Below are 18,944 nucleotides of genomic sequence, written 5' to 3' on the forward strand. Positions count from 1 at the left end.
CAAATGGGACATGGTGTAAATAAACCAGTCCAGCAAAATCTGCCTTCCAGAAATCATATGGTGTTCCTTTCCTTCTACACCCTGCCATGTGCCCGTACAGTAGTTTACGACCACATATGGGGTGTTTCTATAAACTACAGAATCAGGGCTATAAATATTGAGTTTTGTTTGGCTGTTAACCCTTGATTGGTTACTGGAAAAAATGGATTAAAATGGAAAATTTTACAAACAAATTTAGACGGGTTCGGTGGGTTCGAGTTAGAGTTCGGGACCTGAGCTTGACCCCGAACCCGAACCCCATTGAAGTCAATGGGGACCCGAACTTTTGAGCACTAAAATGGCTGTAAAAATGTCATGGAAAGGGCTAGAGGGCTGCAAATGGCGTCAACGATGAAAAACAGCATGGGTTTACTTCAGGGAGATCATGTCAAACTAATCTTATTGATTTTTTTTATTGGGTGACTAAAACAATAGATGGCGGAGGTGCAGTAGACATCGCTTATCTAGACTTCAGTAAGGCTTTCGATACTGTCCCACACAGAAGGCTTCTCAATAAATTGCAGTCTTTGGGTTTGGACTCCCATATTGTTGAATGGATTAGGCAGTGGCTGAGGGACTGTCACGGCGGACGTGCACAGTTTAACAGATAACACACCAACCAGGCTCTGGACGAGAGACAGCGGAAGGGTCACCTCCTAGTTTATCCCTGACCTCTTTCCCTGCAATGCTCAGCCCACAGACAAACCTTGAAGGTAGATTTGCTGTGTCCTCCAGCCTTTACTAACAGAACCCTGAACTCCCTGAGATGGTGAAGTGGGGAGAAAGGAGCAGCCTGCTCGCACAGAACCTGGATGGGATAGATGACATAAACAACCAAACGAAAAGACACTTATCTGCTGAGAGCAGGAACAAACAGCCAACCTTCCCTCCAAACATCCCAGACCATAATGAACAGTATAATCCGCTCAGAGCACTTAGCTGGAGACCATTTAAATTAAAGACTCCACCCAGTGCACCTGATGCGAGGCGGATCCAGCACAGCATCAAAACAAATACTAGACTCGTGCTGCAATCCTGGCTGACCTCCGCACATCGTCAGAGTGGGGCATGACAGTACCCCCCCTTCTACGGGTGACCTCCGGACACCCTGGATCAACTTTATCCGAATGGGACCTATGAAAGGCCCTCACCAGACGGCTGGCGTTGACATCTGACGCCGGAACCCACATCCTCTCCTCAGGACCGTATCCCCTCCAGTGAACCACGTACTGGAGGGAAACCCGCAGAACTCTCGAGTCGAGAATCCTGGAGATCTCGAACTCCAAGTTTTCCTCGACTAGAACAGGAGGAGCAGGCAATGGCGATGGTACCACCGGTTTAACATATTTTTTTACTAAAGACTTGTGTAAGACATTGTGGATCCTCCAAGTCTGCGGCAGATCAAGTCGAAATGCCACAGGATTGATCACAGCAGAAATCTTATATGGACCAACAAATCTTGGACCCAGTTTCCAAGATGGCACTCTCAACTTGATATTCCTAGTGGACAACCACAGCAAATCACCCACACACAGGTCCGGACCAGTCACACGTCTCCTGTCAGCCATTCGTTTATACCTCTCACCCATCCTCTCCAAATTCCCTTGAATCCCCCGCAAGATAGAGGATAAAGCCGAAGAGAATCTCTCCTCCTCTGGCATCCTGGAGGAACCAGACCCAAAGGTACCAAACTGAGGACGGAAACCGTATGCGCCAAAAAATGGCGACTTACCCGTGGACTCCTGCCTACGGTTATTCAATGCAAATTCTGCTAAGGGCAAGAATGAGGACCAGTCCTCCTGATTCTCAGCCACAAAGCAGCTCAAGTAGGTCTCCAGGTTTTGATTGGTACGCTCCGTCTGACCATTCGACTGTGGATGAAAAGCTGACGAGAAAGAAAGTTGAATGCCAAGTCGAGAGCAGAACGCCCTCCAAAACCTGGAGACAAACTGCGTGCCCCTATCAGAGACAACATCCGAAGGAATACCGTGCAATTTAACAATATTATCCACAAAAATCTGCGCAAGAGTCTTAGCGTTAGGCAGACTTGTTAGTGGTATAAAGTGAGCCATTTTACTGAAACGATCGACTACCACCAAAATCACTGTTCTCCCGGAGGAACTCGGTAGGTCCGTAATAAAGTCCATGGACAAATGTGTCCAAGGACAAGATGGAATAGACAATGGAAGATGTGAACCAGGCGGTCGAGTATGAGCAACCTTAGACCGAGCGCAGGTTTCACAAGCTGTCACGTAATTCTCAATACTCTTACGCAAACCTGGCCACCAGAACCTCCGGGACACCAGATCACAGGTGGACTTACCACCAGGATGTCCAGTGGGAACAGTATCGTGATGTTCCTTGAACACCTTGTATCGTAGGCCCTCAGGAACAAACAACCTCCCTGGGGGACACGAACCAGGAGCCCCCTCCTGAGCACCCAACACCTCCATCTCCAATTCAGGGTACAGAGCGGAGACCACCACTCCATCTGCCAAAATCGACGCTGGATCTTCTGAATCACCTCCCCCAGGGAAGCTGCGAGACAAGGCATCAGCCTTGACGCTCTTGACCCCTGGGCGAAAGGTAACCACGAAATTGAACCTGGTAAAAAACAATGACCATCTGGCCTGTCTAGGGTTCAGACGCTTGGCAGATTGCAGGTAAGCCAAATTCTTATGGTCTGTATACACTGCGTGCAGAATTATTAGGCAAATGAGTATTTTGACCACATCATCCTCTTTATGCATGTTGTCTTACTCCAAGCTGTATAGGCTCGAAAGCCTACTACCAATTAAGCATATTAGGTGATGTGCATCTCTGTAATGAGAAGGGGTGTGGTCTAATGACATCAACACCCTATATTAGGTGTGCATAATTATTAGGCAACTTCCTTTCCTTTGGCAAAATGGGTCAAAAGAAGGACTTGACAGGCTCAGAAAAGTCAAAAATAGTGAGATATCTTGCAGAGGGATGCAGCACTCTTAAAATTGCAAAGCTTCTGAAGCGTGATCATGGAACAATCAAGCGTTTCATTCAAAATAGTCAACAGGGTCGCAAGAAGCGTGTGGAAAAACCAAGGCGCAAAATAACTGCCCATGAACTGAGAAAAGTCAAGCGTGCAGCTGCCAAGATGCCACTTGCCACCAGTTTGGCCATATTTCAGAGCTGCAACATCACTGGAGTGCCCAAAAGCACAAGGTGTGCAATACTCAGAGACATGGCCAAGGTAAGAAAGGCTGAAAGACGACCACCACTGAACAAGACACACAAGCTGAAACGTCAAGACTGGGCCAAGAAATATCTCAAGACTGATTTTTCTAAGGTTTTATGGACTGATGAAATGAGAGAGAGTCTTGATGGGCCAGATGGATGGGCCCGTGGCTGGATTGGTAAAGGGCAGAGAGCTCCAGTCCGACTCAGACGCCAGCAAGGTGGAGGTGGAGTACTGGTTTGGGCTGGTATTATCAAAGATGAGCTTGTGGGGCCTTTTCGGGTTGAGGATGGAGTCAAGCTCAACTCCCAGTCCTACTGCCAGTTTCTGGAAGACACCTTCTTCAAGCAGTGGTACAGGAAGAAGTCTGCATCCTTCAAGAAAAACATGATTTTCATGCAGGACAATGCTCCATCACACGCGTCCAAGTACTCCACAGTGTGGCTGGCAAGAAAGGGTATAAAAGAAGAAAATCTAATGACATGGCCTCCTTGTTCACCTGATCTGAACCCCATTGAGAACCTGTGGTCCATCATCAAATGTGAGATTTACAAGGAGGGAAAACAGTACACCTCTCTGAACAGTGTCTGGGAGGCTGTGGTTGCTGCTGCACGCAATGTTGATGGTGAACAGATCAAAACACTGACAGAATCCATGGATGGCAGGCTTTTGAGTGTCCTTGCAAAGAAAGGTGGCTAAATTGGTCACTGATTTTGTTTTTGTTTTGTTTTTGAATGTCAGAAATGTATATTTGTGAATGTTGAGATGTTATATTGGTTTCACTGGTAAAAATAAATAATTGAAATGGGTATATATTTGTTTTTTGTTAAGTTGCCTAATAATTATGCACAGTAATAGTCACCTGCACACACAGATATCCCCCTAAAATAGCTAAAACTAAAAACAAACTAAGAACTACTTCCAAAAATATTCAGCTTTGATATTAATGAGTTTTTTGGGTTCATTGAGAACATGGTTGTTGTTCAATAATAAAATTAATCCTCAAAAATATAACTTGCCTAATAATTCTGCACTCCCTGTACACAGTAACGGGGTGAGAAGCCCCCTCTAACCAGTGACGCCATTCTTCAAAGGCCAACTTGATAGCCAACAACTCCCTATCTCCAACATCATAATTCCTCTCGGCGACCGAGAGCTTCCTGGAGAAGAAGGCACACGGGACCCACTTGCCAGGAGAAGGACCCTGCGAAAGCACCGCCCCAACCCCCACCTCTGATGCATCAACCTCGACCACGAATGGCTGAGATACATCCGGCTGCACCAGAATGGGAGCAGACGCAAAACGCTCCTTAATAGCCGAAAAGGCCTGCAATGCCTCATCCGACCAGACAGACACATCAGCGCCCTTCTTGGTCATATCAGTAAGAGGTTTGACTAGCGTGGAATAATTCGAAATAAATTTTCTATAATAATTCATAAACCCCAAAAATCGCATCAAAGCTTTCTGATTCTCCAGTCGGTCCCACTCCAGAACTGCCCGGACCTTTTCGGGGTCCATACGAAAACCAGAATCAGAAAGCATGTATCCCAAAAATGGAAGCTCTTGCACAGCAAACAAACATTTCTCCAATTTGGTGTATAACTTATTCTCCCAAAGGATCGTCAACACCTGTCTCACATGATCCTGATGGGTCTTCAGATCAGGAGAATAAATTAAAATGTCATCTAGGTAGACTACTAGGAACCTCCCCACCAAATGATGAAAAATATCATTGACGAATCGCTGAAATACCGCTGGCGCATTTGTCAACCCAAAATGACCCTCGTGCGTATTGAAGGCCGTTTTCCACTCATCCCCCTCCTTGATTCTGATTAGATTGTATGCTCCTCTCAAATCCAACTTGGAGAACACCTTGGCTCCAACAATCTGATCAAAAAGATCAGAGATCAAAGGCAGGGGATATGGATCCCAGAGTGTAATACGATTCAGCTCCCGGAAATCCAAACACGGTCTCAGTGATCCATCTTTCTTCTTCACGAAGAACAAACCTACAGCCACTGGAGACTTAGATGGTCTAATATGACCCTTTGCCAAAATCTCGGCGACATACTTTCGCATGACCTCTCTCTCGGGTTGAGAGAGGTTGTAGAGCCGAGACTTAGGCAACTTAGCCCCCGGAATGAGATTTTACAGGACAATCATAGTCACGATGAGGGGGCAATTCCTGAGCCCCACCCTCTGAAAACACGTCCGAAAAATCTGAGAGATACTGAGGCAAGGCCGTAACGGACACTTCAGAAATAGATGTGACAAGACAATTATCCGAACAAAACTTGCTCCAACCAATGATTTGTCTCGCCTGCCAGTCTATAATTGGGTTATGTTTTAGACAACCATGGCAACCCCAAAACTATTGGAGCTGGCAAATCCTTCATGACGAAACAGGAAATAATCTCAGCATGTGAATCACCCACCCTTAAATGAATATCATGAACAACGTGAGTAAGGCTTTCTTGAGAAAGAGGGGAAGAATCAATGGCAAAAACACGAATCTCGTTCTCTAACGTGCAAATACTTAGTCCCAAACCCATAAGAAACAGAAAGTCAATTAAATTTACCCCAGCACCACAATCAAGAAAAACATCAACAAACACATTTCTAGACTCTAGCGCCACCATAGCTGAAAGGAGAAAATGGGAACTGCAGGGAACTTGCATACCAGTCTGCTCTACCACACCATTCATACTACCAAGTGTGAGGGAGGTTTTTTTTTTCTTTTTTTTTTTTTCTTTATCATTTTCCCCTGTGGTTCAACATACGGACAAGAAAAAACAAAATAACCCCTCTTTCCACAATAGAAACATAAATTGTGCGCTTTACGAAAGTCTCTACTATCCAAATGGAAAGATATCTGACCTAACTGCATGGGTTCCTCCCCTATCCCAGAATAACAAGCAATATCACCCTGGGCAGCTGGTGAAACAAAACCACACGCGGGAGGAATCCCCTGCACAGAGGGACCCATACACCTCTCTCTGATACGTCTATCCAAACGTATCGCCAAAGACATTGCGTTTTCCAAAGTATATGGGTATTCATGAAAAGCCAGAGCATCCTTCAACCTTTCAGATAACCCCTGACAAAACTGGCTACGTAACGCGGGGTCGTTCCACCCCGACTCAGTAGCCCACCTCCTAAACTCTGTGCAGTAAACCTCAGCAGTATGTTTACCCTGTAGTAAGTTACGTAATTTTGACTCTGCCATCGAAACTCGAACTGGGTCATCGTAAATCAATCCCAGGGCTTTAAAAAATTCCTCCACCGACCGGAGAGCCAGAGAACCGGGCGGCAGGGAAAAAGCACAGGATTGCGCGTCCCCTTTCAGTAAAGACATGACGATACCCACCCTCTGATCCTCATTACCTGATGAAAATGGGCACAATCGAAAGTACAACTTACATGATTCCTTGAAACTGAAAAAATCATCAGTACCCCCTGCAAATTTCTCCGGAAGAGCGACTTTAGGCTCCCCAACAATTTGACCTGTACCTGAAGCCAACACCCTCTGACACTGTGTGACCGTACTACGTAGATCCGCAACCTCCAGGGACAAACCCTGCATGCGGTCAACCAGTGCATCAATTGACGCCATCACATAAACACTGAGAAATGGTGGTCACAGTACGGTGGATTATATTGTCACGGCGGACGTGCACAGTTTAACAGATAACACACCAACCAGGCTCTGGACGAGAGACAGGGGAAGGGTCACCTCCTAGTTTATCCCTGACCTCTTTCCCTGCAATGCTCAGCCCACAGACAAACCGTGAAGGTAGATTTGCTGTGTCCTCCAGCCTTTACTAACAGAACCCTGAACTCCCTGAGATGGTGAAGTGGGGAGAAAGGAGCAGCCTGCTCGCACAGAACCTGGATGGGATAGATGACATAAACAACCAAACGAAAAGACACTTATCTGCTGAGAGCAGGAACAAACAGCCAACCTTCCCTCCAAACATCCCAGACCATAATGAACAGTATAATCCGCTCAGAGCACCTAGCTGGAGACCATTTAAACTAAAGACTCCACCCAGTGCACCTGATGCGAGGCGGATCCTGCACAGCATCAAAACAAATACTAGACTCGTGCTGCAATCCTGGCTGACCTCCGCACATCGTCAGAGTGGGGCATGACAGGGACAGGCAACAGAGGGTTGTAGTCTATGGAGTATATTCAGACCAAGGTCGTGTTACCAGTAGGGTACCTCAGGGATCTGTTCTGGGACCCATATTGTTTAATATCTTTATCAGCGAAATTGCAGAAGGCCTCGATGGTAAGGTGTGTCTTTTTGCTGATGACACAAAGATTTGTAACGGGGTTGATGTTCCTGGAGGGATACACCAAATGGAAAAGGATTTAGGAAAACTAGAGGAATGGTCAAAAATCTGGCAACTAAAATTTAATGTTGATAAGTGCAAGATAATGAAAAAGGGATTTAGGGGTCATTATTTCAGAAGACTTAAAGGTAGGCAGACAATGTCATAGAGCAGCAGGAAATGCTAGCAGAATGCTTGGGTGTATAGGGAGAGGCATTACCAGTAGAAAGAGGGAGGTGCTCATGCCGCTCTACAGAGCACTAGTGAGACCTCATTTGGAGTATTGTGCTCAGTACTGGAGACCATATCTCCAGAAGGATATTGATACTTTGGAGAGAGTTCAGAGAAGAGTACATGGATTGCAGGATAAAACTTACCAGGAAAGATTAAAGGACCTTAACATGTATAGCTTGGAAGAAAGACGAGACAGAGGGGATATGATAGAAACTTTTAAATACATAAAGGGAATCAACAAGGTAAAAGAGGAGAGAATATTTAGAAGAAGAAAAACTGCTACAAGAGGACATAGTTTTAAATTAGAGGGGCAAAGGTTTAAAAGTAATATCAGGAAGTATTACTTTACTGAGAGAGTAGTGGATGCATGGAATAGCCTTCCTGCAGAAGTGGTAGCTGCAAATACAGTGAAGGAGTTTAAGCATGCATTGGATAGGCATAAGGCCATCCTTCATATAAGATAGGGCCAGGGGCTATCCATAGTACTCAGTATATTGAGCAGACTAGATGGGCCAAATGGTTCTTATCTGCCGACACATTCTTTGTTTCTATGTTTCTATGATGACAAATATGTTGAGATGTGCATGCGGATACTGGATGATCGGTCTTGCTATAAGCGATTAGAACACAACCCAATGGAGGTGTTTAAACGTGAACTTAGGGGCATTTTAAACAAGGCCATGCAGCAGCATCTCATAGACAGAACAGAATTTGCATTTCTGTTACCTGAATATCCTGTAACAGCAGCATTTTATAGCCTACTAAAGATTCACAAGGGGCTGAACCCTTTGAAGGGTAGGCCCATTGTGTCAGGAATCAATGGTTTGATTCCATGGACGTCTTGAGACGGCTTAATGATGTGTATTGTGATCCAGGTACCCTACTGGCAAGCCTCGATGTAGAGGCTCTTTATAGCTTGATACCCCATGATAGGGGCTGCCAAGCTGTGGGGACATTTTTAGCAGAAAGGGGATCACATCTGGCGAATCATAATGGGTTTGTAATTGAGTTGCTTGAATTTATTCTGAGCCACAATGTGTTCACATTTGATTGGAAGTTCTACCACCAGCTCAGGGGAGTGGCCATGGGAAGTCCCTGTGCGCCTACGTTTGCCAACCTCGACCTGGGCTGGTGGGAGAGAGATCATGTATTCAGCGAGACCATGGAACAGTGGACGTAGTCTATTGTCTTATGGCTCAGATTTATAGACGACATGTTCATCTTGTGGAATGGCACCAGCACGGCCTTCAATGAGTTTGTAATACAGTTAAACAAAAATGATTTGGGTCTATTCTTTACAAGTGAAATTGACAGGACTCAATTGACATTCCTCAATCTATCTATAAGCATTGATGGATCCAGAAATATCACTACTAAGATGTTCCGAAAACCCACTGCTACTAATAACTTACTGAGATGGAAGAGTGCATATCCCACTAAACTAAAGTATGGTATACCAAAAGGGCAATATTTAAGAGCTTGATGCAATTGCTCTGAGTGGGTGGATTTCAAACAAGCATCCTCTGATCTACAAAAAAGATTCCATCAGAGAGGGTACCCTGGTCCTTGTCTTGCTGAAGCCTATTAGCATGCGTCAGCAAGTAATAGAGATGATCTCCTGGTCCCTAAACAACGGACAGCGAACAATAAAATCCGAATTATAGGCACATATGATCAGGCCAATAAGGAGGTCCGGAATATCATCAAGGAGAACTGGGGGATTTTGAAATCAGATCCAGTGATTAAACATCTTGTGGGTGAATCTCCACTTATTACGTATAGAAGAGGGAGTAATTTGAGAGACCAACTGGTGCACAGTTTGTACAGTCCCTCAATACACCCCACTTGGTTACCCAATAGACCACCCGGTACGTTCAAATGCGGTAAATGTGTTGCATGTAAGGCCATCAAAAAGGGCAATATAGTAAAATGCACCACAACAGGACGGAACTTTGTCATCAGGTCGTTCATTAACTGCAGAACGGTAGGGGTGGTCTATGTGGCTACATGTATCTGCCAAAAACAGTATGTCGGTAAAACCAAGAGGGAATTTAGAAGACGGATTGGAGAACATTTGCTGAGCATCAGCAATGAGGATGATACTCCAATTGCCCAACATGTCATGGAATGTCACCCAGGAGTTAGACAATGTATTTCCTTCCAGGGAATCGAACATGTTAGAGGATCTCCGAGAGGAGGGGACATAGACAACCTGCTGTTATGGAAAGAGGCGCAGTGGACATTTACACTGAAAACTGTAAAACCCTTTGGTCTAAATGACTATCTCCTATACATGTTATATTTAAAATGAGTTCTTCCATTGAAATATGAAGTTGGATGCCCCAGTGTTATGGATATGAAGTGGACCTATATCCCAGTGACTTTCTGGCTGATTAGTCACTGGTTACTAATGGAGATTCCACACATAAACTGATGAGATTCTATGATTGAATTAGACCATCCCGCATATATCCCTTTTAAATACTCTGGCCTATGTGTGTAGGGGTAATGGGATGCTGGATTAATGTACTTACGGACACATTATATCTCCACCAAATATGTCATCAGTCATCTGATTAACTTTGTTGTAAATTGGGGATATGGTAAATAATCGAATAGGTTAAGTTGCTGTAACTCAGATCCACACACCTCTAGAGTAATGCTTTTCTGTACACCCCCTGATATGGTTAGCAATTTTTACTGCCAAATAAAATATCACCCACTATAGCGGTTAGCATGTATAGAACTGGCAGAGCGGAGGAGGTTAACTTTCCACTCGCTCAAGTGATGTATCCACATGCCAACTAGCTCCGCCTAGTGAGAGTGGCTACCTTGATATGAGAGCGGCTTTCAGCGGCCGCGCTATGGCCATAATAGAGCCGGAGTCTGTGTATCTGTGTGCTGCACGCGCGCCAACAGGAGCGTGCAGCGTCTTTTACCTGCAGGCAGAGTTGCAGTATTCGCTTGAATACATGGAGCGAACTGCACTTATGCCAATGTACTACTCTGCTCCTGAGGACATATCACTGTCATCAAAGTGATATAGAAACGCGTCGAGCAAAAGCATGAATAGGCAGGGAATTTCATTTTCATGTAGATAGCAATCAAGTCCAATTCAGGCTGGACTGAAAAGCAGGTTATGGGGTAGAGCTTTATAAAAAATAGCTCTCGCCTGCACTATATCCATCCCACCTTGCTATCTACATATGTTGCTGGTGTGAGGCACTGTTGCAAGAAAGTATCTATTTGCAACTAAGTGTATAGCTGTTATACAGGGAGTGCAGAATTATTAGGCAAATGAGTATTTTGACCACATCATCCTCTTTATGCATGTTGTCTTACTCCAAGCTGTATAGGCTCGAAAGCTTACTACCAATTAAGCATATTAGGTGATGTGCATCTCTGTAATGAGAAGGGGTGTGGTCTAATGACATCAACACCCTATATTAGGTGTGCATAATTATTAGGCAACTTCCTTTCCTTTGGCAAAATGGGTCAAAAGAAGGACTTGACAGGCTCAGAAAAGTCAAAAATAGTGAGATATCTTGCAGAGGGATGCAGCACTCTTAAAATTGCAAAGCTTCTGAAGCGTGATCATCGAACAATCAAGCGTTTCATTCAAAATAGTCAACAGGGTCGCAAGAAGCGTGTGGAAAAACCAAGGCGCAAAATAACTGCCCATGAACTGAGAAAAGTCAAGCGTGCAGCTGCCAAGATGCCACTTGCCACCAGTTTGGCCATATTTCAGAGCTGCAACATCACTGGAGTGCCCAAAAGCACAAGGTGTGCAATACTCAGAGACATGGCCAAGGTAAGAAAGGCTGAAAGACGACCACCACTGAACAAGACACACAAGCTGAAACGTCAAGACTGGGCCAAGAAATATCTCAAGACTGATTTTTCTAAGGTTTTATGGACTGATGAAATGAGAGTGAGTCTTGATGGGCCAGATGGATGGGCCCGTGGCTGGATTGGTAAAGGGCAGAGAGCTCCAGTCCGACTCAGACGCCAGCAAGGTGGAGGTGGAGTACTGGTTTGGGCTTGTATTATCAAAGATGAGCTTGTGGGGCCTTTTCGGCTTGAGGATGGAGTCAAGCTCAACTCCCAGTCCTACTGCCAGTTTCTGGAAGACACCTTCTTCAAGCAGTGGTACAGGAAGAAGTCTGCATCCTTCAAGAAAAACATGATTTTCATGCAGGACAATGCTCCATCACACGCGTCCAAGTACTCCACAGCGTGGCTGGCAAGAAAGGGTATAAAAGAAGAAAATCTAATGACATGGCCTCCTTGTTCACCTGATCTGAACCCCATTGAGAACCTGTGGTCCATCATCAAATGTGAGATTTACAAGGAGGGAAAACAGTACACCTCTCTGAACAGTGTCTGGGAGGCTGTGGTTGCTGCTGCACGCAATGTTGATGGTGAACAGATCAAAACACTGACAGAATCCATGGATGGCAGGCTTTTGAGTGTCCTTGCAAAGAAAGGTGGCTATATTGGTCACTGATTTGTTTTTGTTTTGTTTTTGAATGTCAGAAATGTATATTTGTGAATGTTGAGATGTTATATTGGTTTCACTGGTAAAAATAAAGAATTGAAATGGGTATATATTTGTTTTTTGTTAAGTTGCCTAATAATTATGCACAGTAATAGTCACCTGCACACACAGATATCCCCCTAAAATAGCTAAAACTAAAAACAAACTAAAAACTACTTCCAAAAATATTCAGCTTTGATATTAATGAGTGTTTTGGGTTCATTGAGAACATGGTTGTTGTTCAATAATAAAATGAATCCTCAAAAAAACTTGCCTAATAATTCTGCACTCCCTGTAAGTGTATTCAGCGCACCTGAGCAACTATTACAGAGTGTTCGGATATTTTGGCAGGGTACAACATAAACCCTGACATATTCAGTAAAACACACTGTGTTATTAGGTGTGGAGGACTAGGCTGTACCCATACAATTGTGGTGTGAGCCACTCCTCCAGACTTAGCCTGATAAGTTTTTCATGTGGTGGGTTGCCACTATTTTAATAAAGACATTAATAAAGTTATTTTAAGCGTTTATTCAGGCAGTAAAATCATATTACAAACATATACGCAAACAATTCTTCTTATAGTTAATCCTACTGTATAGGGTGGCCCACAAAAAAGTAGCCCGCCTCCAATTTTTCCAAATCAAACTGTCTAATAGTAAATATGTCTTAGCTGTCATAGCAACGAATCAGAACTCAGATTTCATTTTATCAGAGCCCAGTAGGGCAAAAGTTTGTTTTTATTTATCAGCTCTCATAAATTCCCAGAATACGAGGGACTGGTCCGCTGAAAATCCCCATTTGACACCACTTCACAACCAGAAAATTGGCTGGTGCGCAGTGTCAGGAACATAAATAGTGGGCACAATTTTCTTCAAATCAACTGTGAATACCGCAGTTTACCTGGACACCTTTGAATGGTTCTATACAACCAACTAACACGAGAAGAAACAATGTCATGCTTTTTCAAACAAGATGGGCAAAATGCCATACCACACGGAACTCATTGGCATGGGTTCATGAACTGTTTACGGAGGAATGAACTGTGAGCAAGGGGTTATGGCCACCACATTCTCTTGAATTGTCTATATGTGATTTTTATCTGTGGGGAAATTTAAAACAAAAAGTGTATGCTCACAATCCACATACCCAATGATGAACTCAAGGAAAACATCACAAACACTACCCGCAGCATCACTGTTGAAGAGCTGCAAGCAGTATCAGCCAACATAATCTGACATGCCAAAAAGTTGCATAGATGTGAACAGGGACCACTTTCAGTATTTTTTCTGATTTGTGGGTAATTAAAAAAAATATATAAATAAATCCACTTGCTCATTCATCTTGACATACTATTGCTGGAGGTGGGCTACTCTTTTGTGGGCCACCCTGTATTATTACGAGTTGTATGGGGCCATACTATAGCTCTTTAGTAAAAATCATTTTATATGGATGCCACAATATATTTCATAAAAGCATTTCTAGAATATCTCTGTAATACACATCACACAGAACACCATATAGCAGCACAAGGGTTGCCTATGGCTCAATAGTGTGAAGACTTTGCATGCCCTTTACAATCTACCTGTTAACCGCTCTGCTATGTGCATGAGGCCTTAAGGAGGTATTCCCATCTCAGATGCCATCAATGTCAGATATGTGTGTAGTCCATCTCTGGGACCTACTCCTATCTTCAGAATGGGCCTCCTGAAGTAAAGAAGAGCACACCGTTGTCACTACCAGAGCTTGGAGACGTTCTCACAGCTCTGTTTCTCCACCCCTGTGATGATGTCACTACTAGAGCTTGGAGGAGTTCTCACTGCTCTGTTTCTCCGCCCCTGTGATGAAGTCTTTACTTTCTGTTTCCTTCCTCCCAGCTGTTCCTCCTGCGGTTGATTTCCCTGCCTTTAAATCACCCCTCCTCCTATGGTAGGGCGTGGATTATATTTCTCATTTCAGTTGTAGCTCTTGCTTTAGTATCTTCACTTGTAGCTATCGGTTCACTGGACCTGTGTTCTGCTGCAGCAAGCACTCCGGATATTGCCAGCTGTCCTTGGATCCGTCTTCTCTGCGGCTGCAGCCCCCTCAGCTAAGTGTGCAGACATTGTTGTGTACCTGGTTATTTTCTGACTGGATCTGAGGTGGCCACGGTTCCCTCCATATACTGAGCAGGGCACCGGTGGCCGTGCCCCTTCCACTATTGTAGGGGTTACAGTGGTCATCAGTCTTAGGTACGCGGGCATGCCTCGTTCCGCCATTTGAATCCGGGCATGTGCTTTAGCAGCATAGGGAGAGCTTTGAGGGTCTGACAGGGGTCACCCTTTATCCTCCCTAGTTTGGGTCCGGTCAGTAGCTCTTTTTACTGTGTATACTCTTGTTGCTCACATACAGCCGTGACAACCGTGTAGGCATGGATGCCCTCCATTCACAGCTATTCACCTCCAAAAATGGCTGAGCACTGGCTTGGCAATTTCCGGAACAGAGATAAATTTGAGAAGTGTCTGTGCATGTGCGGTGAGCTCTTCATTCATTTTTTTGGGACTAATAGAAAGAGGAACGGGTACTGCACCTAGGTGTATTATCGTGATATTTCAGATTCAGGAAAAATTAGACTTGAAACGACTTGGATGCATAAAAGTTTACTAGACTATGATACAAGATATGTTACATAGCTAAGTGTTTTCAAGTCTCCTGGCCCCTCCTTGCCCTACCTAAAGTCAGTACGCATGTACAGTTATTTAACCACCTCAGCCCCTATAGCTTAAACTCTCTTAATGACCAGGCCACTTTTTACACTTCTGACCTACCCTACTTTCACCGTTTATTGCTCGGTCATGCAACTTGCCACCCAAATGAATTTTACCTCCTTTTCTTCTCACTAATAGAGCTTTCATTTGGTGGTATTTCATTGCTGCTGACATTTTTACTTTTTTTGTTATAAATAGAAATTTAAAGATTTTTTTGCAAAAAAATGACATTTTTGACTTTCAGTTGTAAAATTTTGCAAAAAAAACGACATCCATATATAAAATTTTCTCTAAATTTATTGTTCTACATGTCTTTGATAAAAAAAAAATGTTTGGGTACAAAAAAAAAATGGTTTGGGTAAAAGTTATAGCCTTTACAAACTATGGTACAAAAATGTGAATTTCCGCTTTTTGAAGCAGCTCTGACTTTCTGAGCACCTGTCATGTTTCCTGAGGTTCTACAATGCCCAGACAGTACAAACACCCCACAAATGACCCCATTTCGGAAAGTAGACACCCTAAGGTATTCGCTGATGGGCATAGTGAGTTCATAGAACTTTTTATTTTTTGTCACAAGTTAGTGGAAAATGATGCTTTTTTTTTTTTTTTTCTTACAAAGTCTCATATTCCACTAACTTGTGACAAAAAATAAAAACTTCTATGAACTCACTATGCCCATCAGCGAATACCTTGGGGTGTCTTCTTTCCAAAATGGGGTCACTTGTGGGGTAGTTATACTGCCCTGGCATTCTAGGGGCCCAAATGTGTGGTAAGTAGTTTGAAATCAAAATCTGTAAAAAATGGCCGGTGAGATCCGAAAGGTGCTCTTTGGAATGTGAGCCCCTTTGCCCACCTAGGCTGCAAAAAAGTGTCACACATCTGGTATCGCCGTACTCAGGAGAAGTTGGGCAATGTGTTTTGGGGTGTCATTTTACATATACCCATGCTGGGTGAGATAAATATCTTGGTCAAATGCCAACTTTGTATAAAAAAATGGGAAAAGTTGTCTTTTGCCAAGATATTTCTCTCACCCAGCATGGGTATATATAAAATGACACCCCAAAACACATTGCCCAACTTCTCCTGAGTACGGAGATACCAGATGTGTGACACTTTTTTGCAGCCTAGGTGGGCAAAGGGGCCCACATTCCAAAGAGCACCTTTCGGATTTCACCGGCCATTTTTTACAGATTTTGATTTCAAACTACTTACCACACATTTGGGCCCCTAGAATGCCAGGGCAGTATAACTACCCCACAAGTGACCCCATTTTGGAAAGAAGACACCCCAAGGTATTCGCTGATGGGCATAGTGAGTTCATGGAAGTTTTTATTTTTTGTCACAAGTTAGCGGAAAATGATGATTTTTTTTATTTTATTTTTTTCTTACAAAGTCTCATATTCCACTAACTTGTGACAAAAAATAAAAACTTCCATGAACTCACTATGCCCATCAGCGAATACCTTGGGGTGTGTTCTTTCCAAAATGGGGTCACTTGTGGGGTAGTTATACTGCCCTGGCATTCTAGGGGCCCAAATGTGTGGTAAGTAGTTTGAAATCAAAATCTGTAAAAAATGGCCGGTGAAATCCGAAAGGTGCTCTTTGGAATGTGGGCCCCTTTTCCCACCTAGGCTGCAAAAATGTGTCACACATCTGGTATCTCTGTACTCAGGAGAAGTTGGGCACTGTGTTTTGGGGTGTCATTTTATATATACCCATGCTGGGTGAGAGAAATATCTCGGCAAAAGACAACTTTTCCCATTTTTTTATACAAAGTTGGCATTTGACCAAGATATTTATCTCACCCAGCATGGGTATATGTAAAATGACACCCCAAAACACATTCCCCAACTTCTCCTGAGTATGGCGATACCACATGTGTGACCCTTTTTTGCAGCCTAGATGCGCAAAGGTGCCCAAATTCCTTTTAGGAGGGCATTTTTAGACATTTGGATCCCATACTTCTTCTCACGCTTTAGGGCCCCTAAAAAGCCAGGGCAGTATAAATACCCCACATGTGACCCCATTTTGGAAAGAAGACACCCCAAGGTATTCAATGAGGGGCATAGCGAGTTCATAGAAAAAAAAAATTTTTGCCACAAGTTAGCGGAAATTGATATTTTTGGGTTTTTTCTCACAAAGTCTCCCTTTCCGCTAACTTGAGACAAAAATTTCAATCTTTCATGGACTCAATATGCCCCTCAGCGAATATCTTGGGGTGTCTTCTTTCCAAAATGGTGTTATTTGTGGGGTGTTTGTACTGCCCTGGCATTTGAGGGTCTCCGCAATCATTACATGTATGGCCAGCATTAGGAGTTTCTGCTATTCTCCTTATATTGAGCATACGGGTAATGAGATATTTTTTTTTCGTTCAGCCTCTGGGCTGAAAGAAAAAATGAACGGTACAGATTTCTTCATTCGCATCGATCAATGTGGATGAAAAAATCTCTGCCGGAAAGGCGTCTGCCAGGACATAGGAGCTCCGCCCAACATCCATACCTACTTAGCTCGTATGCCCTGGCAAACCAGATTTATCCATTCACATCAATCGATGTGGATGAATAAATCATTGCCGGGATTTTTTTTTTTTTTTTATATATATACAAAGTGTTTGCCAAAGCATATGAACACCGCCACCTCCTCAGCTCATATGCCTCGGCAAACGTATCTTTTACTGCAGAGGAGAAATCTCGTCTTGCAACGCCGCATACACCGACTTGTGTGTAATCTGACAGCAGCGCAATGCTTCTGTCAGAATGCACATCAGTGCTGCAGCTAGTCGATCGGTTGGTCCACCTGGAAGGTAAAAAGAACAAAACAAAAAAAAAAAAACAGGCCGCAACACAATAAATTTTGTTAACTTTATAATAACTTTTGAACAGAACATAAACTTTTTTTTAACTTTTTGAACTGAAGTTAACTTTTTTGCTTACCTTTTTTTTTTTTTTATAGGACAAACCTCTCCTTCCTCATGGGACAATGTGCAAAGCGCAAATCGCCCAAAGATGTGGCGAAGTACATTTATGCACTTTATCCCAGGTGAAAGGAGAGGTTTGCAGTAGCTGTGAGTAAAAGGGCCCTAATAGCCCTGTGTGCCTGTCCTGTGAGATGCAATCCCTATGCTAAGTGTACCTGTGTGTGGTACTTCCGGAAACACTCTCCAAAGCATAGGGCAGGGTGGTCAGGACAGTCAGGACAGAAATAGCGGGTGTCACGCCTTATTCCACTCCTGCTACAGACACGACAACTTTTTTGGGGTGACGGTTGGGTTGAGGTACCAGGAACGACACTAGGGAAATGTCGCTCATGTAGACGGCTAACTACACTGGTGGATGGGGCCACGTAACCTTCTGGATACAGGAGGTTCTCGATGATCTCTTCCTGAAATTTGAGGAAGGATCGTGTTCTCCCAACCTTACTGTAGAGAACAAAACTATTATATGCAGCCAATTGAATTAAATATACAGACACCTTCTTATAGCAGCGTCTGGTGCGTCGGGAAACTAAATACAGAGACAACATCTGGTCATTGAAGTCCACCCCTCCCATGAGCAAATTATAGTCGTGGACACAGAGGGGCTTTTCAATGACACGGGTTGCTCGCTCATTTTGTATTGTCGTGTCTGCGTGAATGGAGGAGAGCATGTACACGTCACGCTTGTCTCTCCATTTCACCGCGAGCAGTTCTTCGTTACACAAGGCAGCCCTCTCCCCCCTTGCAAGACGGGTGGTAACGAACCGTTGGGGGAAGCCCACGCGACTAGTTCGCGCGGTGCCACAGCAGCCAATCTGTTCTAGGAACAAATGCCTGAAGAGGGCCACACTTGTGTAGAAATT

General features: G+C 43.9%; 1 protein-coding gene across 1 annotated transcript in view; it reads left to right on the forward strand.

The window, feature by feature from the left end:
- The window catches only part of LOC120990939 (protein unc-13 homolog A-like), a 2,175,961-nt gene that overhangs the window by 656,174 nt on the left and 1,500,843 nt on the right, over nucleotides 1–18,944 (forward strand). The window lies entirely within an intron of this gene.

Source organism: Bufo bufo, chromosome 2, assembly GCF_905171765.1.
Source record: "Bufo bufo chromosome 2, aBufBuf1.1, whole genome shotgun sequence".
Lineage (NCBI taxonomy): Eukaryota > Metazoa > Chordata > Amphibia > Anura > Bufonidae > Bufo > Bufo bufo.